The sequence below is a fragment of the Pholcus phalangioides genome, unplaced genomic scaffold (genome assembly GCF_987345545.1).
Source record: "Pholcus phalangioides strain wild (caught in Gottingen) unplaced genomic scaffold, Ppha-v1.0 ptg000039l_1, whole genome shotgun sequence".
Taxonomy (NCBI): Eukaryota; Metazoa; Arthropoda; class Arachnida; order Araneae; family Pholcidae; genus Pholcus; species Pholcus phalangioides.
The window spans coordinates 12,422,048-12,429,998 of NW_028301625.1; positions in this window are offsets into that span (position 1 = coordinate 12,422,048).

Below are 7,951 nucleotides of genomic sequence, written 5' to 3' on the forward strand. Positions count from 1 at the left end.
TTGATTGCTTTCCCGATTCATGAAAAAATTTCACAATTTTCTTATATATGATAATTGTGGTAACTAAAATAACATATTTGAGAAGTTTCAAAAAATTGGACATTCATTTAGCATGTTTTTCTTTGCAATTAATGTAAATTTACAATTTACCAACTTTTTAATTAATATAAATAATTAACTTAATTTAAATAAAATAATTAGTGATTATGATTTTGGGAACCTCATGTACCATGTGACAAAAAAATTTGAGAAAAAACTATTTTTTTTCTAATTTAAAAAATATATACATTTTATATATTTTAAAAAAATATGTATATTTATAAAAATATGACATATTCAAAAAAAAATTCCATATTGAAAATGACCATAAAATCTGCAAAAATTTCATTTGTGAAAAGTCACAAAAAAAACCAAATTTCTTTGTAAACAAAATTTAAAAAATACTTCGGCACTCATTAGAACCCCTAATTCCCAAAAATGTTCATTTTTATAGGAAAAATTGAATAAAAATTACTTGAAAAAAAATTAACAAAGCGTTGGGTAAATGCAACGTCAGACAAAAACGGATTAAGACAGCACTGCCTCCAATGTCACTCCAGAAATTTTCAGTGAACAAATCTTTCACATATAGGGCTTACAAGGGTTGAACCGTGATTCGATATAACGCCAAACTCGTTATAGTGCCAAAAATTTAAGAAATGAATGGTGGCGTGGGAATCGGGATTTTCGACTGTACATGAAAAATAACCAGATCATGTAGCAGGCATTTGTTTTCACTCCGAAAATGTAACAAGAACTACAAATGCTTTACGTATCCACCGTCATATGCAAAAACATCCTGAAGTCGCATGAGAAATTCATTCACACTTGCGTACAGCATGTCAGAGTCGATAGCAGAGATCTCGTGACGCTCGCGTATCGTATCTTTCAGCTCAGACAAGGTGGGTGGGCAAACATACAGGACCACCTCTATCAGACGCGGGGTCAAGTGCAGCTCAACAACGAGCCAAAAATGTTAGGACCCCACCCCCCTTTTGCCCCGATTTCATATATTTTGTTGGGTGGGGATCAGCATTTATTATTTCAGAATACACAGAAATGATGAGAAATATCCCTAGAAAAAATTTTAAACCCACAATTAAATATAAATTAACACAAAAATTAATGAAAATTCAGCGCTGAAGGTAATTTTAAAGAATTTAAGAAGGTAATTTTAGAGAAATAATTCGCCAGAAACGTATGAATATTTTGGAATTGATGAATTAAAAATAATTGCAGAACCACTGAAACTTCGGAAAAATAATGAAAGAAATAATACCAAAATTGATGAAAATTCAGAATTAACGGAAGAAAAAAAACTCTAGATATGATACAAAATTCAGAACCAATGGGAGAATTAATTCGAGAAGTGATAAAAGAAATAATTCCAGGACCGATGAAAATTCAGAATTAATGTAAGAAATAATTGAAGAATTGGTGAAAGCCTCCAATATATATATATATATATAATTTACTGGTCTTCACAAAGCGCGGCTGTTGCACACCCTTAAGGGCGGCTCTGCTAGCATATACCCTAGATCAGTGGTTCTCAAGTGGTACTTTTACTAGTGGTACTGGGATACTTCAAGGGGGCCACAGAAGAAAATGGAGAAAGGGGCCATGACAGGTGGTTTGGAGGGCTGCAAAGAGCTGAGAAGAAAAATTAAGGTGTGAAGAAATAAAGGTTTTGTATTAGTGACTATACACTTTTACAGAATCCAAAAAACCACCCATAAATCAGGGCCGTCTTAGGGCATGGACCCACCCGGGCCTCACCGCCTACATTTTGCAGCAGGTTCCCTAGGGGGGTTTTTCGCAGGCCCTCGGCTACATTTTTCAGACCCCTCCACTATATTAAATATAGTGTGAAAAACAAAAATGATGAAAACTATATCACGCCCCGGGCTGCAGCTCTGTCAGTCCCACTCTTGTGAGGGGTCATGCCCGGAGGTCTCATGTTTATACGTGACCCTCACCTTATATTTTGTATAGTACAATAAATTTTGAAAATAAGTAGGAAATATATAGGCTGTTTATTTCCAGCTAAATATGGGATTACCATAGCCTCACTTTGCCTAGGGCACCCATGATGTTGAGACGGCCCTGACTAAAACTCGGACTAGCGGGAAGCTCAAATTCTAGGCCAGTGGTCTGGAGGCCAATCATGTTTGCAAAATTTTCATTCAGTAGCTGTACATTCGCTGTAAAAATCAATTCAATACGAATAAAGGATCTTACTCCTAGGTGAGGGTCGAAAACTCTGGGTAAGACAGGGGAGCCACGAGAAAAAAATATGGTTCAAAGGAGGCCACGAGCAAAAAAAGGTTAAGAAACACGTGACTATGTCATAGGTGGTCCGCAGGCATTATTTATTCATTGAAGTTGGCTGAAGTTGATTTTCTGTGGTTCCCAACTTCAAGGCGCAAATGCGAGCCGATCTCCCCGTTAAAAAGTCTCGCCACAGAGAGCATTTGTCCTACAAACAGTACAAATATTCAGTCACTACACATCACTCACTTCACTTCTGAGATATAGATGGCAGCACTGAAAAATCATACACAACACTAGATACGCACTCAGACTGTTAGGTACACACACTTACACTTCCGGCACAACTCACTAGGTAGAAAATTGCCTATAGCGATAGACCTGAGTTGTGCTCGGTTAAAAAAAAAAAAAAAAAAATTATTTATCCATTGTATGGTTGATATTAATAATATCCATATACGGGTTCAAATAAAATAAAAACTCCATACTTAGGTTCACCATACAACATCGAGAAAAATGCATGAAATTGCTATTCCAAATACGGGATTCCAATAAATTTTGCCAAAAATTGCAATTTATTGCTTTAAATGCAATTCGCTAGCCATTACTAAAAAGAAGGATGCGAGAAATAAATTGCTGCTATAAGAGCAGTGAACAAAAATGTATTTCTCGAAAAAAAATATTCAAATGATCTGATGACATTTCATTGAGCAAATTAAACTGGGATCTTAAATAGTAATCCGTAAAAAGCGGGACATCTACCATTCTCATCAAAAACATTGTCAGAAGTAGGCAGAATCATCAATCGTAATTAAAATTCCAAAAAAATTGAGGACAAAACGTTAAACCTGACAAATATGTGAGATGAGTATATATAAGTTTTGCCACAATTATCATAGTTTCATTCATACACTATGATGACTTTGGTAAATATTACTAATTCAAATAAGTGCTTTTGAATAAAACGGGCCATACGTATAAAAAAATTGGAACAACGAAAATTACAGGAATGTCCCGTAATACGGGACACAAATGGTCCGTCAAATTGTTTCAGACATTTTACTGGTCCTTGTTGTAAGAAAGGTTGAGAAACACTGCCCTAGATTATAGGTACCCTCATAACACCGAAAAAATAGCTGACTGTGTCAAAAAAATCCGACACTTTGGCCTTCTTATTGGTTGCGTTTTTCAAGTTTTATAAAAGAACTTTTTGAAAAAAATTTTATAGTGTAATCCGCGCCTTTGACGCGTCCAACGGTGTAAACCGCACCCCGGCACGTTAAATTTGTTATGATTTTTTAAATTCCGTCCAGATTTATGGGACACATATGGTGGTACACCCCCAGTAATCTTTCTTTAGTTAATTCTTGACTAAAGATCAAATCCATAGTTAAGAAGCGGATTCTTATTAAGAATCAGAAGGTGGTACATCCCCAGATATTTCATTAACATTAATTGTTGTCTGGTTGGTCACTTTTTTTTTAAGAAATTTGCAATAGAAAATTTTTTTATCGTTTCAAAATGTTTTGCCTTCCATAAAAGACAAAAATTTCTGATTCAAATATAATGGAAACGGTACGATTTGATCGATAAATCATTATTTTGAAAGCCATGACTTCTTTTCAGCTTTGTTGACCTTCTATGTGATTATTTCTGCTTCACAATGGATGGATTGCATCATCGTTATAATTCTAAGAACATGAAAAATTCTTAAATTTATATTTCTTTAATATAATATGTTGGTTGAAATGGAAGGGTGTAACTAAATTTTGTTGTCAGCTGAGCGACCTGCAATAGCACGTTCACCTCGTGCGTTGGGCAGTCGTTCCGCCGGTCATACCGGTTATACTCTCTCTTTCTTCCTGCCTACACGGGTAGTGTTGGCCTTCAGCAGTTGATGCCCGGAAAGGGCCTCCAGCGGCTTTAGCCCCTTTCTACTAAAATATTCTCACTCGTAAAACTGTCATGTAGGCAGAAGATTCGCTGCGTTGTTTTACAAGATTATGCCTACGGTCATTTTCTTACGATTAAATAGCATGGTGTTTATTGGATGATGGAAAGAATCGGCCGTCTTTTCATCTGTCGGAGTAATACAAACGATTTCAACAACGGTAGACACATGGTTTCCCCTTCCCAAGGGTGGGGCTGACAGGGCTTCTGGACAGTTCTTAATTTTTTTTCTTTTTTCATACTATAAAATCAATAGGGGTGCATGTATGGTGTAGCAGTAGTAGGTAGGGCCTCCAAAAAATGGCTCGGGGATCCATGATGTTCTTAAGTCAGCCACCTCGTTGGGCAATTTGCCTGTTGTGGCGTTGTATTTGTATAATACAATGCCCACAAATAATATTTATGGTTGTCCTATCTGAGCATGAAATCTATGTCCCTCTGTAGGTATACTCTCCAGTCCAGAACGAACTGAGCCTCTGAAAAGTGGAAGATTGACTTTAGGAGAACGTGAAGAAAACTTTTTGAAAATGAAACCGAGCATTCTATTCGCTTTTTTGACCACCGCTGAACAATGTTCAGAAAACCTAAGCCGTTCGTCAGTGAGAATTCCCAAATCGGTGATCCGAGTTGCATCCGGGATAGTGACATCTATCAACTCGTAAGAGAAACGTGAGTTCGAACCAAAATGAGTGACCATGCACTTGTCAACGCTAAACGTCATGCTCCATTCATTTGCCCATGCTGCAATCCTGTTTAAGTTGGTCTGGAGCAACTCCCTACCGCTTTGATTCCCGACTACCCCCATTAGCTTCACACGTCAGCTGAGAATATATATATATACACACACACACACACATATACTGTATATATATATATATATATACAGGGTGGTAACTATCGACCGCCCAATAATTATACACGTGATTCCTTGTGAGAAACTAATTTGGAAAAAAGTGTTTTCAGTTTTTTGATCTGACCCATACTTAATAAGTTATAACGCTTTAAAAATTGATGACGTCACTTCAAAATCCTGCCAAATTCACTAGTCGTACACCAAACGTATAGCTTAGTGTTTTTGGAAATGCTAAAAATATATTAACCCCCCCCCCCCCACACAGAAATCCAGAAAACGAAAGAGATATAAAAACAATTTTTTTCCTCACACTTTTCAAGAAAGAACTAGAACATGTTCTGCGCATCTCACAACGCCAGCTTTACAGAGGTTATAAATATAAGCGTTAGTTATTTTGTTTTGTTCTCCAAAGAAAAGTACCGAGTCTATTTAATTTTATTTATTTTATTTTTTTGTTATAATTTCTAATTTGATGGCAGGGTAGTTCAGCATACAATATTCTTGTATGCTGAACTACCCTTAAAATTTTTGAGAGGGATGAAGTTATTCTTCAAAATTATTTTTTCGAATAATAGTTTTTGGCTCTAATAACTACCGTAAAACTAAACGTTTGTGGTAGGTTAAAATAGACAAATTTTAGGCCAGGAAAAAAACCATTTCCACGTTCCCGAAGGAAATTTTAATGGTTTTAGGGTACATTGGGGCTGCTGATTTTAAAGCTCGTCTTAGTTTTGCGGAATCGGCTCTAGTTTTTGAGATAATGCATAATATCAATATTTCAATACCGTCTGCAGCCACTAATTTTTGCATGGAAATTTTTCTTTCAACTTTTTATTTACTTTCCTATTTTATTTAACACATCATTACCAGACATCAGTGATCTTTATGTGTTGATATCAAGTTTATTAATGATTTACATTTCGCACAGTTTCAATGTGATTTGTATGCTGCTTGTGGCATGAGCGGATCCAGAGCTCGTTGTTGGGAGGGGTGATTTTACAAAATAATAATAATAATAGATAAATAAAATCAATTATGCACTGTGAATAGGGTGTAGTATTGCGCAGTAAACACGTATGCACCTTCCCTCAAAACATTCGACTTGATATTGAATGTAAACAAATTGCCACATTTTGGCAAAAAGTGTTGATTTGGCTAAAAAAATTTCAAACAGATCTGATTTGGCTAACACTTTACAAATCTGGTGATAAATTTGCCAACATAGGGGACGAAGGTAATACATAAGTTATACGTAATAACAAGGTTATAATATCACACAAGATGGAGAGAAAAAACACCAATCGTGAAGGAAGAAGGCAGAACTTGGCTTCTAATGGGATTGAATGTTTCAGTTAATTTTCAAGAAGTGACAACCCGCTGCTGGCGGAGAAATGTACTATCGTTCGGAGTTTGGCATATTGACTTAAGGCGACTGTATATTTGCAGTGGCTATAAACTGACCGTTAGAAAAAGTGAAACGTCACAAAATTTCAAAAACTCGCTTAATATCCGTTCGATCCAAAAATGAAAACACTTTCCTATATTAGTTTTTCACAAGGAATCACGTGTGTAATTATTGGGCGGTCGATAGTTACCACCCTGTAAATGTGTGTGTGAGTATTACGGTAAATGTGATAATTTCTTTTATTATACTTAATAACCGGTTATTATGCATAATCGCCGAGTATTTTGGTAAGTTTGATCAATTTCCCTAAATTTATCACTTTTACCGGTGATTATGAATAATACCCAAGCTTCGCGTCGTTGGTAAACATAATAAATCGTAGTACAGTCGGCATCTCGCATTCGCGGGGGTTGTGTTCCGGGGGTGACCGCAAATAACCGAAACCATAATTTTTTTTCTTGTATATCTCGTTTATTTGACAGCATGAGAAGAGCAGGATAACGTCGAGGTATAGGGCAGCGGTTCTCAACCTTTTCTCACTCGCGGAGCCCTTTTCAGTAAATAATTTCTCAATAAGGCACATTGTGGCCAAAGGTTAATCCGACCCGAGGTGACTGTTTCTCTCTTGGGAGCTGTCACGGCTAGTGATGACAGTAATGTCATTAGCGAGTCATCCTAAACATGCACAACTCAAATTTTGTAAACAAAACACATGAATGACGATTTCTGAGTTGCAAAAAAAATTCCCATAAAAGAAAAAAAATCGCGAATACGGGGGGGGGCGACTGTATATGATATACTATACAATGTAATTCATTTATGTATTGTATCATTATATCGGGGTACAATCGTAAAATTTATCATTATATCGAGGCCGACTGTATTCATCACACACACACTAGACTCATTTGGAATTTTCTCCATATTCATTAAATTCACCAATCACACTAGGGCGTTATCAGGGCCGTCTTATTGGGTACGCCGCCGGGTATTGTCATGGGCCTCTGGGCCAAGTGGTTTTTTCTGAGGCCCTACCTTGTAAATTCTATAAAATTTCAACCGGATCTCATTTTTGTGAGGCAACTCTTTTCCTGAGGCTCCCTAGCTGCGACCATGTTTAAAAACTCTTCTTCCCTAGCTTATATACACTGTAGCCTCTCAAAAATCAGCTCACTTCAGTACATACAGCCGAATCCCGATTGGCAAATCAGATAAAACTGAAATTTTAATTCGTTAAATCGAAAAAAAACGGTATATCAGGGTTGGGATCTGCACAAATATTCACACAGGGACTTCTAAAGATTCTTTAGATCGAGAAAGTCGTTATATTGGGGTCCGACTATATACTCTGTTCCGGTTGGTCAAACAATTCTTACTTGATTATAACTTAATCGCTACCAATTTAGCACAACTGTACATTTTTCAAAAAAGAAATT